General features: G+C 37.7%; 1 protein-coding gene across 3 annotated transcripts in view; it reads left to right on the top strand.

Moving 5' to 3' along the window:
* Positions 1-19,887, top strand: part of lingo2 (leucine rich repeat and Ig domain containing 2) — a 190,003-nt gene that overhangs the window by 37,741 nt on the left and 132,375 nt on the right. The window lies entirely within an intron of this gene.

The raw sequence follows: 19,887 nt of genomic DNA, 5'->3' as shown, positions 1-19,887 counted from the left end.
GTGTTAGCTATGCATATTCTTAGAGCTATGAATAGACATGGGTCAAGGAGTACGAAACACTACCTGCGTGAAAGAAAGGCGAAAGAAAGGCTTTCAGGGGAATTGATATCGAAACAAAGCCGATAACGGGACTCTTGCTTTCCTTATTGGCTTCATCTTGTTATATTTGGAGAGAGTTAGAGCAAACGTGGACACTGCTCAAACCGTGACATGAATTGCAAAAGCCTCTGGAATCCATGCGCTGTGTGAGATTCCCTTTTTGAAGATTGTAGTTTATATACAAAGGCACCCGCAGGTACATTAAAAGCGGGTGAATCCGTGGGGGGCTCTTCTAAATAGGCCAGCAGAACACACTGTTCTTTTCACATACACCTTTCGGGATCCGCCGACAGTTGGAACAGATTGCTTTTGACATCGCTTTGTCAACTCAGCATTATAAGGAGATGTGATAAAGAATTAATGAATGTAAGAATTAAGTCTCTGATGTGCTACTGTACAACCCCTTCTGAAGGTCTTGAATCTGTAGTATTTAGGGAAGACCTATGTGATGTATTCATTATGTAGCAGTGGAAATATGGTGGTAGCAGTAATTCTGTACATTCCTAACCTTGTGGGATTATAATTGCATTGTAAAACATTTTGCTGACACTTTTTTGTAGCATTGCACATTTCAGTGATGCAAGCACTGATGAAAGAACTCTGTGTTTGTTGTTAAAAAGCTGTCTCAAAATGGAGGCAACAACACTTCCCTTAGGGCTAAACATGGGTACAAGAGGGTTTGTTGGTCAGGATGATTGCAGCCCAGGGGCAAAACTACAGAATCATTAAAGCAGCTCTCTTGCAGCAATTCCTGACATTGTGCTTTACATGATAAGAGCAGGTCTCAGTTCCATGCCAACAACTGTGCCCATTCAGCAGTCACCAATTGTACTGGCAGGTTAGAGAAGAGGACATGGCACAGTGGAACGGGAAGCAATGAAGCATGATGTAGCCAATTATTGCAGAATCCTTTGTTAATTATATTTTCCCCCTTTATTTTAAACTGTATAAGTGGTAACTACACTGATACAGTTTTTACTAACAATATGAGCACGTTGTTTTATTTTAATTGGCAATACAACTAATCAAAGACGGGAGCGGAAATGTTGCTCGGGGTTTATGGGGATCCAGTAAAAACCTGATAGCTCTGGGGAGAGTGACGAAATGGAAACAGACGTTGCTGTTACTAGCCTGCAGTTACTGGTATTGTGATGACAGTAAAAATGATATATACCAACTGTAGCTTTTCAGACAGCTTGTGAGTCTTCAAAGACATGAAATGCTGAGTGTAGAACACTGAGTGGAGGAGCAGACTGTAATTTATCTTTTAATTTGAAAGGAAATTACATTTGAATCTGTGCTGTTGCCACAATGTTGGGTATGGTCCAGTTAGACAAGTTAACCGCTAAAAGAAAGAGATCATTAAAAAATCTTTAGAGTGAAATATCAACAATGTGTCTCCAAAGCTTGATGAGAGGGATTGTCATACCCATTGATGTGAAATGACCAGTTCAAGTAACTTTGCATCTTGTAACAGCATCATGACGGATTTTCTGGGGATGGGATGTCACATGTATTAAGTTGGAGATCTAATCAATGTAAAATAAAGGTAATTTTGGTGAAGAAGATTAAACCATCATTCTAACAGTAGCTCAATTAAGTGTTAATAAATAAATAACCTGGCTCGTTAATTTTTTTTAACATTGACCTTAGGTTTATTTCACGGAAACTGAATGAAGCGTAGTTACTGTATGTAGAAGACTGTCAATTTAGCTTGATTTCCAATATTTTGATGCAAAAGTGGCTTTGAATACAATTTGATTGTATTTTGTGTGACTGAAATGTTTGAGGATTACTGAAAGCCAAGACGACATCTCTGATTCCAAGATGCCAATATATCCAGACTCAACTCTGTTGACAGTCAATGCTGAGTATATGTGAAAAAAGTCACACATTTTAAGTCAAGAATGGTTTTTAATTGAGAAGTAAGGTATGTTATACCCCCTTAAATAACCCCTATTCCACCAGAAAAGAGGCATAATGTGAGATTTTCAACATGCATGGTTCATTTTGTTTGTGCAGTGGGTACCAGACATTTAAACCTTAAATTGTATCTGTTTTTAGAAGATGTAATGAGTCTTATTCAAGATGTTTTTGGCTTGTCACAGCTTAGCAACTGGATCAAATTGATCAATTGATCAAACTGTGCAGGTCCTAGACTGGATTCACCAACCTGACAGTACTTGAATGTGAAGCACGCCGAATGAGCTCTAATTTCTAAGCAGCCGCTGAGATTTTGTGAGCTTGGTTCCCAGCCCTCACAAAAGAGGTTCGGATCTCAGCCCTTGTTCAGTGATTTTTAAAAAGGAGCTTTGTAGGTGGAAATTCGAATGGAGGTGTCATCTTACCTACATGCTTGGTATCTACATCCATTACAAAAATAACTCCTGAAAAAGCAACCATGGATGAGATCAGCAAAGACTGATGTTTATAGCTCCATCTTGTGATGAGTGTTTCCAGGAGGAGAAGGTTGGAAAATTTAATTGTATTGCGCTTTTACTGAAAAGATGTACAGTTCCATTTTGCTGCTGTTGAATTATCAGTGTTTTAGGATTTCATATCCTGTCCTTTCTACCTTGGATTTCTTCTTGTTGAATGAATGTTAATTGAATAGCCAGGAAATCCCCTCTTTTCAATTCTGAGGGACTGCCACATGAAACTAAAGTCTACATTTTTTAGAGGGTTGAAGATCTGTATCTCGTTCAACAGTAAGAGGAATCCAATCATGAATAAAGTCAGTGTTAAGTAGATTTCTTTTTAATGGTTTATTTTAGTGTGGATATTATGGAACAACCAACTCACTTATTTAAATTATCTCTGCCCCATGATTTAGTTCATGTGTATAATTCGACTACCAAGCAAAATGCTAAATTATAGTATTCTTGAATCCACACTTTTAATGTAGTAGTTTTAAATAATAGAAACCTAGGCTTTATATACTTCAAAGCTGCGAGCCAGAAGTCCTAAAGTTGAGTTACTTTTCTTATTTAATTTATTTAATCCTGTTTTACGGATTTACCAAGCATAACACCTGCATTAAAATATACAAAATAGAATATACTCTAAGGTTTTGACAAACTTTAAATGGCCTCTGTTGTTTCAGCAGATAGTTTAAAAAACTGCAATTCAAGTATGCACAATATATTGCATTTTATTGATGAACAATAAACCATATAAAATGTAGGAATATTTGTAATTGAGTAAGTAAAAAAAAAAAAAAAAGGAAATCTCAGTTGTTACCCACTCTACAAACAAATTTCCATGTAATTAGAATTGACATTGCATCAAATTAATCTCTTAACTGTAAAATGGTGTCTTGCAGTTACAGTGCGAATGTAAAGCAAAAAGTCTACTCTGCTGCTCATCATTTACAAGAATTAGATTTATTGCTTTTGCCCATGGGTCGACATTTAAACTATTTGGTTGAATATCACCGTTCTCACTGCATTTATCATGGCAGCTTTTTTTTCAGGAGCTAAATCACAAGTTCCTGCTGGACTTCATGTTGGTCAGCTTACTATAAATAGCCATTTATACTAACATACTTCCTCTGCTCCATGGCTTAATCATAAAAAAAGCCTACTGAAAGATGCTAAACATGCGTTGTCTCATTGACGACTGTCAATGAGACCATGCTCTCACAGGCCATTAAACTAATTATCTTCCACCTGCTATCAACTATCGACCACCCATCTGCATTCATCCACATGTACACATTTCATCTGAACTCACCTTTGCTTCTTGCCTCACAGTTTTCCCAGACACCTCAGTCCCAGTTCCCCCAGTCAAACTTTAACACCGTCAGACACTAGTTATCATCAAGTCATTTCATGGTTAATTTGTTTCATTCATAACAGGAATCATATCACTCTCTGTAATGGAACATTTTGTGCCGTCATTTAACTTTGAAGTGGATTGCTGTGCTTCACAACCACAACTTATGCTCTTTATTAAGGGTGTAGACAAGATAACAGATGACAATCAGCCCTTTGATGCCGTCATTAAAATGCAGATTCCTTACAACTGAGGAAAGACTACCGTGAGATGTTGCTAGAAAAAAATCTAATTTGAAACTAAAGAGAACACATTGATAATAATAATATTTATCCTCTCAAAGTCAATTATGACTGACAGAAATGTTGTGTTTTGAATGCACTATATAAGTGTTTTGTTTTTTTCTCATTGAGATTAGGTAAATAAATTGGCTGATTAGGTTCAAGTACCTTTTTAAAGAGGAGTTGAGGAAATCAATACTGACAGTTTCTAAATAGTTGGTGTTTGATTCACATTGCAAAATGATCGAAGACCTCATATGGTGCTTAGCCTGTCCCTGTTTGAGAATCACTTGTTTTACATGTTTTCAACAACCTTTCACTTAAGTGTCCCCGTTGTCCTGTGATGCATGATGCAATTTGTTATCTGTCACTGGATTGGCACACATGGCTTTGCGTGCTCAATGAAGATCTTATGTTTTCCTTCGAGGTAGGTTTAATGATGCCCTGGGCACAAGCAAAAAGGCAGCAGTAAGATACAGACAGGCCTGCCTGGTGTTGTAATCCTGTATCGAAGCGAATTTACCATATCCGCACTGCGGTGACAAAACAAGAAAATACTTCATGGCAACCTTCACAGTTCAGTTTTTGTCAAAGATCAAAGTCAGCAAAAGGTAATGCTAAGTTTTGCTATATGCACATTCCCATAGGCACAACTAGGAATAAAAATGAATCATTTGATGTTACCTTTAATATGTTTTAATACATGTTAATCCACCTGGAACCCGGCAATGACATTAAATATGTGTGATGCCACCTCCTGCATACCTGCCTCATCTAAAACTGTTGCTTTAGTCTCTCCTCCTCTCTCTCTCTCAACACATCATCATCACTTTCCAACCTCGGTCCCACCAGGGGCCCAGCAGCAGCTGCAGAGAATAAGTTGCCACATCAGAGGCTCTTCCCATGAGCTGACAGTTGGCACCATCATGCCATGGGGTGAGGAGGTGGTAGTGCATAAAGAGGATGCATTAGATGTAGAGATGAGAATTGATAAGACTTTTTTTATTCTAGGGCTGTCAAGCGTGTTAAAAATTAATTTCCCTAAGTTAAAATTGTTGCTGTGAGAAGCAAGTTAAATTGTGACACATGTACAGTATAAAATGTAAACTTAAGGTATGTGGTGCCATTAGTCTATATCTGTCCCTGTGTAGTTTATGCTTCATGCTGCTCTGGGCCTTACAACTATTTCATGTTTAAAGTTTTCGGTCAAGTCAGCAATCTTCCCTGCAAATGTTGGGCCACACAGAAAGAGGTACATAGGCTCCAACACATAACATTTTCTCTGCAATAGCTCCACATTTAAACTGCTTGCACCATTCCTCCCACAAAGTTGTCGGTCTTTGCCTTTTTCATTTTTTTGTCATTTTACCTTACATCTCCAAGTCACTGTACATTTTTGATTATTTTGATATATTCAAGAGAATCTAGCCTATTATATAAATATTATATATTGATTATAAAAGACAATATCCCGAATGAATGCAGGCCACTGAAATTCTTCTCTGGATGGAGGGTAAAAACTATACATTCACTATACATTTTGTAGCTGTGCAGTGACACTCTTTCACTCTTCTGTCCCTCATCGTTTTCCATCCCTGTGCAACAATTGTGTCATCTGTTATCTAAAATGGTTGTAATTAGGTAATATTTTATTTTTTATTTTCATTAAGGGTTCCTTAGTCAAGGGGGAAGGTCTGTTATGCTTGTCTAATGTTATAACATAGAAAAACCCATTGTATCAGAAGTGCTGCTCAGTTAGAAAGCAGCAGCACTCCAGCATAGTGTCAGGTAAAAGGCATTCCTAGAATTAAAGTCCACGTTGGGTACAAAGATGGTGCAACATATTGCTGGTGTTTCCACCCTCACTTGAAATCATAATTTTACATAGATTGGAACTAGCACATTTGAAGAAATCAAGCTGCATGGCTGCATGAATCATTCTGGCATCGTAAAAACAACTTGATAAGCAGGGGGCAATATGGTTCAGTTGGCCCGACAATGTGGAACTGTTTCTCACCTGTAACTGCTTATCAATTTCCATCCCTAATTAGATGGTACGCAGACCAAAAGGAAAGCTGGAAATGGTTTAACTATTCATCGCCACCTGGCTGTAAGTAGCACATCAGACCATTTTGGCATGAGAGATGAAGAACAGCGGGTGTGTGAAATAAAGAGAGAGAGAGAGGAGCCACAGGCCAGAAAATTAAGATGTCATATCTTAAACTCTGAAATATCCTTTTTAATATCAGCACCTTAAGAAAGTGGTGTAGAGACCCTTTAACTTGTAGTGGTGAAAGTGAATATTTGCCTACTTAATTCTATTTTGGGATAGTTTGGTGCCTCATCTGCCATGTGTTAACAGTGTTTGCTAGGATGAATTTTACACATGAAACTGTAAAACAATTGTTCAGAGCAAGCAGGAGCCATTAACAGGTTGTCTCAGCTGTAACTTAGGAGTGAATATTCAAGGATAGTGATAATCAACCTCAGGAATATGATGCAGACCGGAAAAAACTTTTTTTTCAGATGTTAGAGCTTCACATACCTGCTGCATCGGCAGGGATTAGCTTTGCCAATGACAGTGTGGCAGTTGGGTTGGAAGTGAGTTTGTAGATAACAAATAACGCATACATTTGAGCTCAAGTGATAACGGAGTGGAACCACAACAATCAACAAAACCAACCGTGGCAGACCGGTGCAGCGGACACAGATGATGATTTTTTTGTTGGAACTTTTGAAATCATATTTCAGCTTTATGTCTGTTATCACTTATCTGTGAAAATATGACATCTACTCATCAGATTGAGGCAGATTATCTTAACTTTTATATCCTGGCTATTTCATGCTGCATCAATTTTTGTCAGAGTTGTAAATGTATATCTTGTTGTTTTTGTCAGGAGTAATCAGTTCTACTTTTACCGCTAACTCGTTCAGCTGTCTTCAAGCCTCTTGTTTGTGATTATAATGCCAGTTGATTTGTATTCCCAGTATATTTGTCATTTAAGTTTCAAACGCAGTAAAGTGGAGTTTGACAACAAAGACTCAATGGTTGGCATTTGATTGACAGTGCCAATATTCCAGAAGAGAGGTAGGGAAATGATGTGAATATTCAACCAGGGGATTAATCCTTTTCCTTGTATGCTCTTGCAGTCGTTCAAGCTGTGGATGAGGGAGGAAAAGGTGTTTAAAGATTATGTTGGAGGTTTTAGTGAATTGAAACACATTGTACATTAACAATGCTGACAGACTGTTTGATTTTGTATGAATATTTTGAATAGAGCTCTTCTCACAATTGGCTGAACAAGAAACAAACTCAGTTTTTTGACACTGTAGTCAGTGTTAATGTGAAACACTCAAATGTCTGCATGGTTCCAGTTGTTGTTGTAATCACAAATGAAATATTCACTTCATTATGCAAGAGGAATTCAGCCACCTGCCTTATGCCCAGTTGCTGCCTTTTGGCTGTATATCCTGCGCAGTTTGATGGTTTAACAAGAGATAAAGCAGTTCACTCAATGAACACTATAACATTGAACTGTAACATCTTAAATAAGATGTAAGGGCACCTCAATCAGCCGTCTAACTTCTCAGCCTCTGAAGCCATTGCTCTGTGTCTCATTTCCAGAGTATTGATGTCTTAAAGTGAGCTTCCCAAGTGCTTGAAGGGAGTGGATGCTTTATAGATTGCTTTCAGGGTGTTGAGACACAGCCGACTGGCGTAGCTCAAAGGTGAACGCTTGGTCGTTCTTTCAAAGTGAACGTAAAACTTTCGGAGGACATGGTATTGATACTTTTGTTAGAATTGTGTTCTTCATTGAACCCCCCTCAAATTAGATTGTTTATAATTTACTCTCACTGAAATCTTTGTGAGAAACACCTGTACTCTTGCGTCTTTGGATGAGTGGATAATTGTGTTATAAGGTGTCTGCAATGCATAAAATCACAGATACAGGCCATGAGCTTCAGTTAATGTTAAAATCAAACATCTGAAAGGAAAAATGTGATCTCAGTGAGTTTGACAGTGGTATGATTGTTGCTGCCAGGCTGGTTTGAGTATATCTGAAACTCCTGATGTCCTGGTATTTGCGTGCTCAACAGTCTCTAGAGTTTACCCAGAATGCAATAAGAAAAAACCTTCAGTGAATGGCAGTTTAGTGGATAGATAAATGCCTTACAGATGAGAGAGTTCAGAGGAGAATGACCATACTGGACAGTCAAAGACTGGAAAATGCAGCTTGATCTGATTAATCTTCATTTGTGCGGTGTTATGCAGATGGTAGGTTACGAATTTGGCATCAAGAGTATCAATCCATGGACCAAGTCTGCCTTGTGTCAACAATCCAGGCTGCTGGTGGTGGTGTAATGGTGTGAGGAATGTTTGCTTTGCAGACCTTAGTCCCCTCCATACCAATCAATCATTGTTTATATGCCGCATCCTATTTGAGTATTGTTGCTGACCATGTGCATCCCTTTATGATCATAATTCAGCCATCTGCTAATGGATACATCCAGCTTGATGGTGCAGTGATACAAAGCAAAAGCCATCTTAGACTGGTTTCATAAACACAACAATGAATTCACTGTACTTTAATGGCCTCTCCAGTCACCAGATCTGTAGATATCTACAGATAATTATGTAGAACATCTATGGGGATGTGTTAGAAAAAGAGATTTGCACCAACAATGCCCTGCTGATAAATCTGCAGAAATGATGTGCTGCAGTCATGTCAACATGGAGCAGAATCTCCGAGGAATGTGTCCAACATCAGAACTGAGTCTGTGCTGAGAGCAAAGTGCTCGACTTCCAACGGATCACAGCAGTTGTAGCAAAGCGTTAAGTAGATGTGGAGAAGATTAATTCTGCACTTTCAACAGTTGATCTTTTTTATTTTGTGTAAACATGTTTCTTTATCCTGTTAAATGTATTGGATTTTCTGACTATTATTATTTTGTTGTAGTAATTTAAAAGAAGCACTGATGAACGAGGATGGAGCAAATATGCTGCCAACTGGTCAGTTACTCCTACTGGACTGAATTCAAGATGGTTAGTCTCTTGAGCATACATACACATACACTCTGGCAGAAGTGTGATCTCAAAGAAGTGTTATGGTCTTATTCCAATTGGATAAGGACTTACAGTGATTACAGAAGAGAGTAGAAAAGAACTGCTCTGATAGAAAAGTAAGGAGAGTGCTCTGAAGAGTGTAGGCAGCTGGACTGAAGTAATTAGTCAGAGACGCCCTTCGTGGTAAAGGGGCAGCTGACCCCTGGCCTCGCTTGCTTAGAAGAATGGCAGAGGTTCTTCCCTCTCTTAAATATGACTGTGATTAACATCAGCAATTACCTGCAGGAATTGCATCCCCCTTTTTTCTGTTTGACAAAAAGGAATGAATTGCCTGTGAGGTCTGGAGCCTCAATGGGCTTTCTGTTCTAAAGGTCAGGCAGGCCACTGTCTTAAAAACAGTTTTCAAACAATTATTATGAACACTTTTATAACTCCTGGATTACAAATTTAAAATGTATGCATAAGTGTGTTAGCAAGGGATGGGATTCACAATACATCCTGCGGTTATTTCGATTTGTTAAACCCATAACAGTAACATGACTGCTGCTTATTTCTTCTAAGCTTTTGTAAAAGAATATTGAACAAAGGCAAATCCATTAAGGTGTTAAAATACAATACAGTTTTAAGTAGGGCAGAAAGCCCCTGTTTCCCACAATTCCAGGAAAACAAAAGGCAGAAAGTATCTGAAAATATTCAGACTTTTTAATGTATAAAAAGAACAACCATGCATGAAGCAATTCTTCAACTCAAAAATATTCTTTGCAGAAAACTGTTTATCTTCATTCAACCTAACAATTGTGAAGCTTCAAATTAGCTCTCTGATCTTGGTATCTGTGTCTTCTGTCATTTATAGTTGAGCTAATGAGCTAACCCCTTGACACCTTGTGAATTTGTTGATGTTTACCTCCTCAGAGGTTGTAAAGGTGAGGGAGCCACTGAAAAATGCACATTAATGATGTTACTTGGACAGCAACTAATTATAATGACACATTTGGGGCCTCACTCTGTGACGGTGTCAGCAGTAACAGCCTCCCAGTCACTTGAGTGCCCATGTTAGACTGAATTACCATAGAGGTCCCCCTGAAAGTTCCTCTTGTCTGACAGTGTACGTGTCTGTGTCAGTGAACGCAGGCAGAAAAGCGTTACATTTGTTTTTCCTTTAACTTTATACCGGGGAGATTTACAAGAGTATTTTCCTTCTGAGGCGAGAAATGCTGAGGTAGAAATGCTTTTGTCAGCTTCTGTGTGGGCTAACCTGAGATTCTTAAGATCAAGCTGGTGTGCTGGAAGAGCTGGTAGAAATGTCATCATTACAAAGGGTTTTTGTTGTTCCTTCAGTGGTCTACTGGCGAATATCCTCGCTGATTACAAGGACCCCTGTGGCTTCATTCAGAGTAAAAGTTAGAAACTGGAATGAAGCAGCCATATCACAACAGGTCATATTATAAAGTAAAGCAGTCTTTTTTTTAAGGTAAACAAAAAATATTGTTCTCTACTCCACTGTTAAGATTTTTCGCCATTCAGTTTAATCTGTTGGTAAACAAAGTCTGATTCAAATAGTCCTTGGCAAATGTAAGTGGTGTAAGTGGTTTAATTCCTAACATTTATGTGGCATAAAACTGAATTATTGAAACAAATGTATTTTAGTCAATGTCAATTTTCTACATCTTTACTGTAAAAGCATTTTATTATCATCTTGAGGATTATAAATAACATTACCAACAGGCTAAGGTAGAATATACCTTGCTATTCTCAAAAATGTACTGAAACCTCAGTGACTAACTTTGAGCAAGTGGCGGAGACATGATTTGTATTGGCACCTTTGGGAATAAGGGTTGGCAGAGATTGAGTGTTGTCTACTGAGGGCAGTAAATCTGAAAAAAGAGAGACAGAATGTGAGAGGAGCTGCAGTGGCAATTATTAGGTTTGAAAAAAAGGAAAGATATGTGTTATAAATGTATCGGGGGGGCACACAGACGCCTGCAGCTATTCATCTATGATTCACACCCAACGTTCTCTGAATCAAATCAACTACGTCATGAACATCAGGGTTGGTTTGGAAAACTGGAAACAGGCCAATCAGACCATTTATCTAAAATGAGGCGAGTTTGATGTGATGACTGATAGAGAAGCACAGGAAGGATGCTGAATCATTTTGATTAACAACAAAAATAGCTGCCACCGATGTGAAGAATCCTGATGCGTCCTCTATTGAGGCTATAATAGACTCACTGGATGGTATATTTTCGGGATGTTTTTTTCTCTATATATCACACGTTGGTGTGATTGGTTGTCAGGGATTTTTCCTGGCTGAAAATTAGACGGGGTTGGCACTGGGGTACCATCAGGGGATGATGAAAACCATTATCGCAATACTTGTATTTTATTTAAAGGTACAGTGTGTAGAATTTTGTGATACCTAGTGTTGAAATTCCATGTTGCAGCTGAAGACCCCTCACCTCACCCTCTCCTTCCAAACATGAAAAATAAACTGTGGGAGCCTTTAATTGTTATAAAAACTCAAAAGGTGTTTAGTTTTTCCAGTCTGGACTAATGTAAAAAACATGGCGGCCTCCGTAGAGAGGGTCCCCTCGATGTAAATATAAAGTATTTTGATATAAAGGGTCTTTTCTGGAATAAAGAAAACTACAATTCATACAATTTGAATGAAATGAACTAGTGAAAACATCATGAGAATTATTCTACATTAAATTTCTGCCAATAGTTCCTTTCACCTATATCTTACACACTGGGTCTTTAACGTACAGTCACTTCATGGTGTATTCATCAAAACACAACAAACTAAATTATAGTCTTTGCCATTAATTGCTTAACATTTTGGTCTATTCATGGGATTTCTCGACTATGAGATATGGAGGATAAGCGTACTTACAAATTCATATGATGCATTGTCTTATAAAAATCCATAATATCTTTAAAAGCAGCTACTTTTCTGCGACACATTTTATTGGCAGATCAAAAGTAACTAGCTTTGATTTACAGTAAAACTACACTGAGCTGTTGCTAATGAATTAAGGAAATACATTTAGTCTGCTCTAACATTGTCCTCTGACATCATGTTTGTGCTCTCTGCCTGCCTGCTGTCCATTGCTTCCCATGATTGATGACCCATGATGACCTTTTTCTACTGAATTCTCCATCTTACTTACATTCCTAGATAATAGCTTACCATCATACCTTTGCATGAAGTTGATTTCACAGAGAAATTACAGGATTTTCATTTTATTAAGTTCCTCCATCCTCAGTTTGGACTGTTGATTAGTGACTGTTGAGATGAGTCACATACACTTAATATTGCTTTTTTTAGTTCAACATTTTGTTTGATAATATTTTTGTATATTTTGATTAAAGACAAATAATTAACAGTGTTGTAAGCCCCTCCTCATCAAGGTAACTCTCTGCCGTTATGTTTTCTCTAACAATCAAATCATTTTGGTAAAAATCATGTTCAATTAAGTCAATATGCAAAACCCAACATTGTGTAAAGAGGGAGAATCAATGGTTTCCTCCCTATTATGATGAGAACTGGAGCAGAGCCCCATTGGCTTTCAGTCATGCTTACTATTGATTGTGAGGACCATAATTTACTTTTGTCCCAAAGCTAGCTTTTCACCCCATTACACTCAGCTCATGGCTCTTTGGCCAGAGTCGGTCTTGGTCTCCATCATCATTAACACCTGCCTGGTCATTAAAGCGAGCAGCCAGATAAAGGGGCAGAGATTATAGATTCCATCGTTGCTCTTCACATAGACCTGGCTAATGATTTGTGTAAAGGTCTAATGCCTCGCATGGCAATAGGCCAATCAGTACCAAAAAGTCACAAGCTAGGACACTGGAACAAGTGTCAATGTGTCTGATTGTTTTCTACTTTCACCTCTGGCATTCATTACAAAGCAGGACTCCTTACTGGTCAGTGAGGCCTAATGTTGAGTATGCAGTTAATTCTTAAAATGATCTTGCTGTAACACAGTGATGCAGGATGTGTTTACTCACCCAAAGCACATCAGGATTTCCTGAATGACACACTTGATGGTACCTCTGGGCCTTCAGCCACAGAAATAAATGGAATTTTAGAAACACTGGGTAAAATCTTCAAGATGCAAATCATGTAACTTCTCTTCCTGCATTAATTTATTTTTATTAGAAAGAATGCATTAAACTTAATAATAATAATAATAATAATAATGTCCAAGAGATCTGGACTAATGTAATGCAATTGTAAAACAATGCCCTACAATCATCACTTTCTTTGTCCAGGAAGGGACTCATGGATTGAAAGGTAGTTAAAGCTTAAAGTCATCCATGGTCTCAATCAATACCTTCCACTTTGCAAAGCAGGTCTGCCAAAATGGTAACTGATAGCCTTAAGAGTAGAGCACTGACACATCAGAAAATAATTTAGCGCCCTCATCTAGATGGACTTAGCCCCATGTATCATTCAGCAGTTAGATTGCACACGTAGTAGCTTGAGAATACCGGGAAGAAAAGGTTAAGTTTAAGGGATTACCGTTTCTCACAGCCAAATCCCCTGCTAAAACCCTCTGTCAGCATAAACAGAAAATAGAAATAAAAATTGTGTTTTCAGGAAGACTAAGGAAGAGATGCAACATGATTCCAATAAACAAAATAATACAAAAACAGAAGAGGGCCTTGAGAAAAGTTTTTTTTTTTTTTTTTTTAATGGAAGCTGTAGTGTTGTTAAACTCCACAAATTCATAAACAACAAAGGTCAGTAGACTCTAAATGTTCTGTCAGTAGGAAGTGTGACAGTAACTGAGCAGCTGTAAATGAGTAAGTCTCATAGGTTACATCCATAGTCATACATTTTTGTTTTAAAGTAGTGTTTCAAAATAAACCAATCTCTGTTCACACAAGCGTTTTAGCTTCGTATAAGCAAAATTACTCATCCATATTAACACGCCTGAAAACGCACATGACATGAACATTCACGTACACTGGGCATGTACGTGCAGGTGTAAACAAGAAGAAGATTGTCGACTTAGTTACAGTTGCTGAGTTACAGAAAAAATACTAAGAACAGGAAACTTCAATGTTGAAAATGAAGAGCAAGGATTTCTTTTCGGACCAACGATGAGGTCGAAGTTTTTATGACTGTAAGTGTCAGCATCATTTTGCCTTTACTGCTTGTAGTTGAGTCGTGGCTGAAACAATTGAGAAGCAAATATGGGTGAAACAGAGGCCAGCAGCATTTCCAAACCACTCTGTCATAGCGTTCAACGGCAGGTGTAAAAAACATTGTGTCATTTTAAAACAAATGGATAGTAGTGTGGATGTAGTCTGAGGTAATGCCAGGTTATATAATTACAAACATAAACCACCAGAGTTTGTAGATTAAATGAAGTATGTTGTTCATATGCAATATAACAGCTTCTTATCATTGAAGGGAAAGTCGAGAGAAAAACTAAAAGTACAATGACAGGATCTTCAGTTAGCAGTTGCCAGTCATCGATTTAAAAGGTACCTTGACTTTTGGTGCAGTGAAGATTCAATCCCCTATTGATCCTGAAAGTGTCAGGTTCTTGTTAAGGAGGCCTACACCACTTCCTGCTGCAGTGCCCTAGCAAAGAGGGACGAAGTGAGAGGAAGACTGAAGTCACTGTATGAACAGTACGTGTGAGTGGATCAAAAGGGAAGTAATGGCACTAATACAAGTACCAAACAAACAAATGGAAAACAACAGCATTGATTGTGAGAAAATCTTAGAGGTCATTTCTGCATATGGATACAAAAGCTGGGACAGCAATTGGCTGCTATTAACTATGAATGGGACCTTGTTTTATATCCCGAGCCCTGTCTGCAGGTCTGCAGAGATTAAAAAGATGCCGAGTGGAACTTTAAATTGAAACCTGACAAAAGGCTCGACTTTATGTAAATGTCTATGCGAGGGTCAATCTATGAGCACAAATTAGGGTCTATAAGATTTTGAGCTTGTAAAGTGATGCAATAATAATTCCAATGTTCGTTCTTCCTAGAAAGGATTTTTGTTTTCAGACAAAATGAGTCTGTGAATAAAATCTGTAGACAAATTATATCAGTGTGTTACACAAAGATGCTTTAAACAAGTGTTTCTGTGAACCTCTGTGTACAGGAACGAAGCAAAAAATGTTTCCACACTGTTACAATGAAGATACAAATGTTTTAAACCTGAATCTGATGGGGAATTGACAGCTAGAGCTTCATGGGAGGCCATAGCTTCCCTACTGTTTTGTGCTTTGTAAGAAAACATGGAGGATATTGGGAAAAACTCCAATGTCCATTTATCCATTGTCTGACACCTTTGCATATACACCAGCAAGTGTTACTGGCAAGTAGCCTGTTGATGCTGCGTTATCTGATGTTCTGTAAATGTGAACTGCCAGCTACAATATCCACCCGTGTCAACTAACCAGTGCTAACTGCAAGTAGCATATGTTGGGGTTTTGATGTCCTCCCAACTGGCAACACATATTAGTGAGTTCACAAAAGGAGTAAACACGACCAGTGAAATGTTTCCATGTTTCCATAGCTTTAGATTCAGTGGCTGGGAGGCACCATTGTCTTTTTGCATGTCAATAGGACAGCAACACTTTCTATGAGCATGTTAGAAAATTATCTCAGTTGATTTTTAAAACATGGAAATCAATCATTTTGGTGAAGGTTCCTGTTACCCAGAAAGAACCACTTTTTAAAACTTTATTCCCTCAACCACACTTTCTATATCAGCATTTCTCCGCTGCTTAATTATTCTGTGGACTACATTTTTGTTTTATAAAATAGGTAGAGGAACCAGACTGAATTAATGTTCTGATCAGTCATGTATATGTATGGGTTTAATTATTAATAACTATGTACATACTTTACACTAATTAACTAAAGGTTTTACAATCAGCAGACTCATTAAAATATGCAATAATTAAGATCAGATTGATTACTGACGTTAGAGGCCACTAAATATGGTTCTTTACCACCAATATGTTTCTTCTGGAGCCCGAGGCTAGCCACTTTTTCCTTCATGTCCTTATGGAAAGTTCTGTGTGACATAGTTTTCTTTCTGTGCTTCGCTGTCTGCTTGAATACTTTGTATTTTAGTCTGTGTCATTGCATGGTATTGTCTGTTGGTGTTATTTTGTGTATTTTCAAATTGGCAGGTGAATCCCTTTGACTCTGCGGCTTGTTTCACAAATTGCAGTGGAACAGTGGCGTGCATGCACTATAAATACAGTCGGAACAGTCTCAGGAACCAAACCACTTGTGCGCTGCTTCTTTTATTTCAGCTCAGTTGTTTCATTTCTCCAAAAAACACTAGAAAACTCTCTAAATCCTTTTAATGTCACTTATACAGTCAGAAACAAGACCAGTTGACAACAATGGTTAATGACATGCTACTTAAAACAAAATCATGTGGTTCTGTTGAGACTGGCACAGAGAGGACACAGTTACCTGCTGATGAATATACGCTCTCAAATTGTAATGCATAGTATTCAATTATAAGTGTATGTTATTTAACAGTGATGCTCCTCTCTACCAACTGTATAATATCCTTAATTTAACGTTATTAGTCTAAGCAAAAAGAAAGTAATTACAAACAATAAATGGGACAATTTTATTTGTCTTACTAATTATATAAATCCATTGTATCTATGTAATGTTTGTTTCCATCTGTTCAAGAACTTTCCTAATGTGTTCTAAGTTGCAAGTTATGAAATCTAGCATCATTATTCCTCTGCTTCGTAAAGCTCCATTAAAGGGATCGGGTTTGGTTTTCTTCATTATTCGACAATAAAAACAGAGAGCACTCTTTTGTTTGATATGAAAGGAATAACAGAAGTAAAAAAAAAAAAAAAAAACCTGGGAGTCACAATTCCACAATCAAACATTTCTCTTATCACATTAGCCGGCAGCAATCCATATTGCTTGTGGAGATAAACCAATTGATTTCCACCCAGGACGAATACAATTGAATAGCTCCAAACTTGTCTCTCTAACAACAATAATGCAGCAGTTTATAAGTGACATTACTGTAAGCGTATTTACCACACATGAACCAATGGACTGAATCCTGTTGACAAATGCACAACCTTGAGTTACACAGGCAGCAGCCGGGGATAGCAACAAGCAGAGTGGACTGAGAGTGCAGCAGAGAAATACCTGTGTAAGGGGAGACTGAGAGAAATCAATTAAAAAAGGATGCAGATAATGTCTTAAATTTCTGCTGGAGCCAAACTGATTTTTATCCAGGAGGTTCAATTGGGCTGTCCTTTGTGACAGCTGGGTCTGCTGAGACCAGGTTATACTGCGTAATTAGAAAAAACACACATTTGGTGTCAGTCTAATTATTCAATTTTTAAAGTTTTTGATTTTTACTCATGATTCTTTTGTTAATCTATCAAATTGAGACCCACACACATTATTTGTTTTGTTCATGTAGTTACACAACATATCTGGTAATAAACATTTACAAACATTGATGGCTTACTGGCAACCCATTGGTTTATAAACTGCCATTTTGAAGCCTTGAGTTTGGATTCTTGGCCAGCACCATTTTGGGTTTGCATGCCCACCTTCACCTGCGATCTAAGCATTTTACTTTATATTGGACCATATTTTACAAAGTGAACATCATGCTGCATTGAAGACTTGAGAGATTGAGACCATAAACTCTTTAGAAATGTGAAATGATGCTTTAAATCAAGTGAAAAGTTCAGGTACTTCTGCAATTGGCTTTACTTTCTAGACCCAGATTCCATTTTTACATATATTCTATGGTATTAACATATATGTATATATAATATAATATATGTTTTGTATGGATGTTTAACAAAACATGTCTAAATTCACTAGTAAAGACAAATTAATTCCTCAAACATTGCAGGTACTAAATTGCATAAGTCAGGCTGTTGAGGTAAAAGTACAAATATTTAATTCATAGACTTGTCATTTTGTCAAATGAAAGCTCGAATAAAAAGAAATAACTGTGTAGTCCTGAGGGTGCAGTGCTGCACAAATGGTCGAGATTTGCATGAATGTGATGAAATATGATAATGGTAGATATGTATAATTGTTCATGGGTGACACAGATGGGCATATGGGAAGCAGCCACTTAGATTAAGAATAACTCTTTGCAGTTCTGTGCTCATGCTGAATAATTTTTATTTGGGCAAACCCAACTTTTAGTCATACAGAAGCATTTGCTCGTGGTCAAACACTATTATAAAGTGCTTGGGGACAAATTGGGGTGTCACTTAGAGACAAATGTATTTGAGAAATAACATAATCCTAATTGTCTGGAAACCAGTATCCCATCTGCATCATTGTCACCCATGAAATTAAATTTTCACAAGACTAGTTCTGAGTTGATAAAAAATGCTTCAGGTACAAAAGAAAAGGAAAAAAGATTACAGCCAAAATGTTTTGGGACATTGCAATGCTCAAGTGATATTATACTTTTAATGTGTATTTAAGTGCCGTGTTTATCAATTTTAACCTGTGTTGTCTGCAAAGGTAGTTGTCTCGGTGTGGATCACATTGCCTTTCTAACCTCACCCTTAATGTGAATATAGGGCCAATGGAGCGCCGAATGAAGCTAATGTACTGTGTGTGTTGTGCTATGCAAATTCAGAGATAACAAGAATTGAGCCGTTTAGATGCAGACTGTTTAGTAAACATGCTTTCTCCCTTTTATTTCCAACACAAACCCAATAGTGATTGCATTGCATCAGCTGCCTGGAAGCAGTCCAGTGTTGTGCCCACACTTTTTGAAATGCTGATATACACTGACTGTCAGTTCTATACATGTAATTCTGCAAATATTGACGTGCAGTTTATCAATGCCAAAGTCACTGTGTGATTCAATCCATACTTAAGGACAAGGTTTTGAACCATGGATCGAAGCTCATCATGCAACAGACTGTGTTGTGTTTTTTCTCTCTATACTGCATTTGACAAACTCGGCCCAGGTCAAAACCCTTTTGAGCAGTGTTTTCTTTCCAATAACTGGCTTTTATATTGATTGAACTGCAGATTATTTGATAGTCTCACATATATTAACCATAATTACTACATACTAGCCAGGTTGACTTTCTAAGAAGTTAGCCTAACATTTCATGTTGACTTTTCTTTGTCCCTATGCAACTGTTTTCATTCATGACACTTTTTCCCAGTGAATCTGTTTGTGTTGTTTGCAGATGTGAGAAGTAGAGTGAATGGTACAACTGCAACTGACGAGCAGCAGGTTTACTGCCTTACATCTCTGGCACTGCCAGGCAGGTGTGGAAAAATTATCACAGCCACCTCCGGGGCTGTCCACAAACATAGGGAGCTGCAGCTAGTGGGAGGAAAAAATGAAGAAATGTGATCCTGAAAGTTCAAATTTGGTACTTTTGGAATGTTCCAATGCTACTACTCAATCATATACACTAATCCTAATTCTTACATATTTCACTGAGTTTAAACCTGGTTGGAAAAATGTGGTGTACAATCTGGCCTCTTCCAAAATGCACATGCATGGCATATCACTTTATCAATGTAATTATATTAGAATAAAACATTAAATGGCAGACTTCAGACTTAATTGCCCCTGTGGGGAAATTTGTAGTTCAGTACAGATTAACACAAATAGACACATTTCAACACAGGCAACCCAGGTAA

The sequence above is a fragment of the Paralichthys olivaceus genome, chromosome 9 (genome assembly GCF_024713975.1).
Source record: "Paralichthys olivaceus isolate ysfri-2021 chromosome 9, ASM2471397v2, whole genome shotgun sequence".
Taxonomy (NCBI): domain Eukaryota; kingdom Metazoa; phylum Chordata; class Actinopteri; order Pleuronectiformes; family Paralichthyidae; genus Paralichthys; species Paralichthys olivaceus.
The sequence above is the reverse complement of the archived record's forward strand: the minus strand, read 5'-3'. Positions and strand labels throughout refer to the sequence as shown.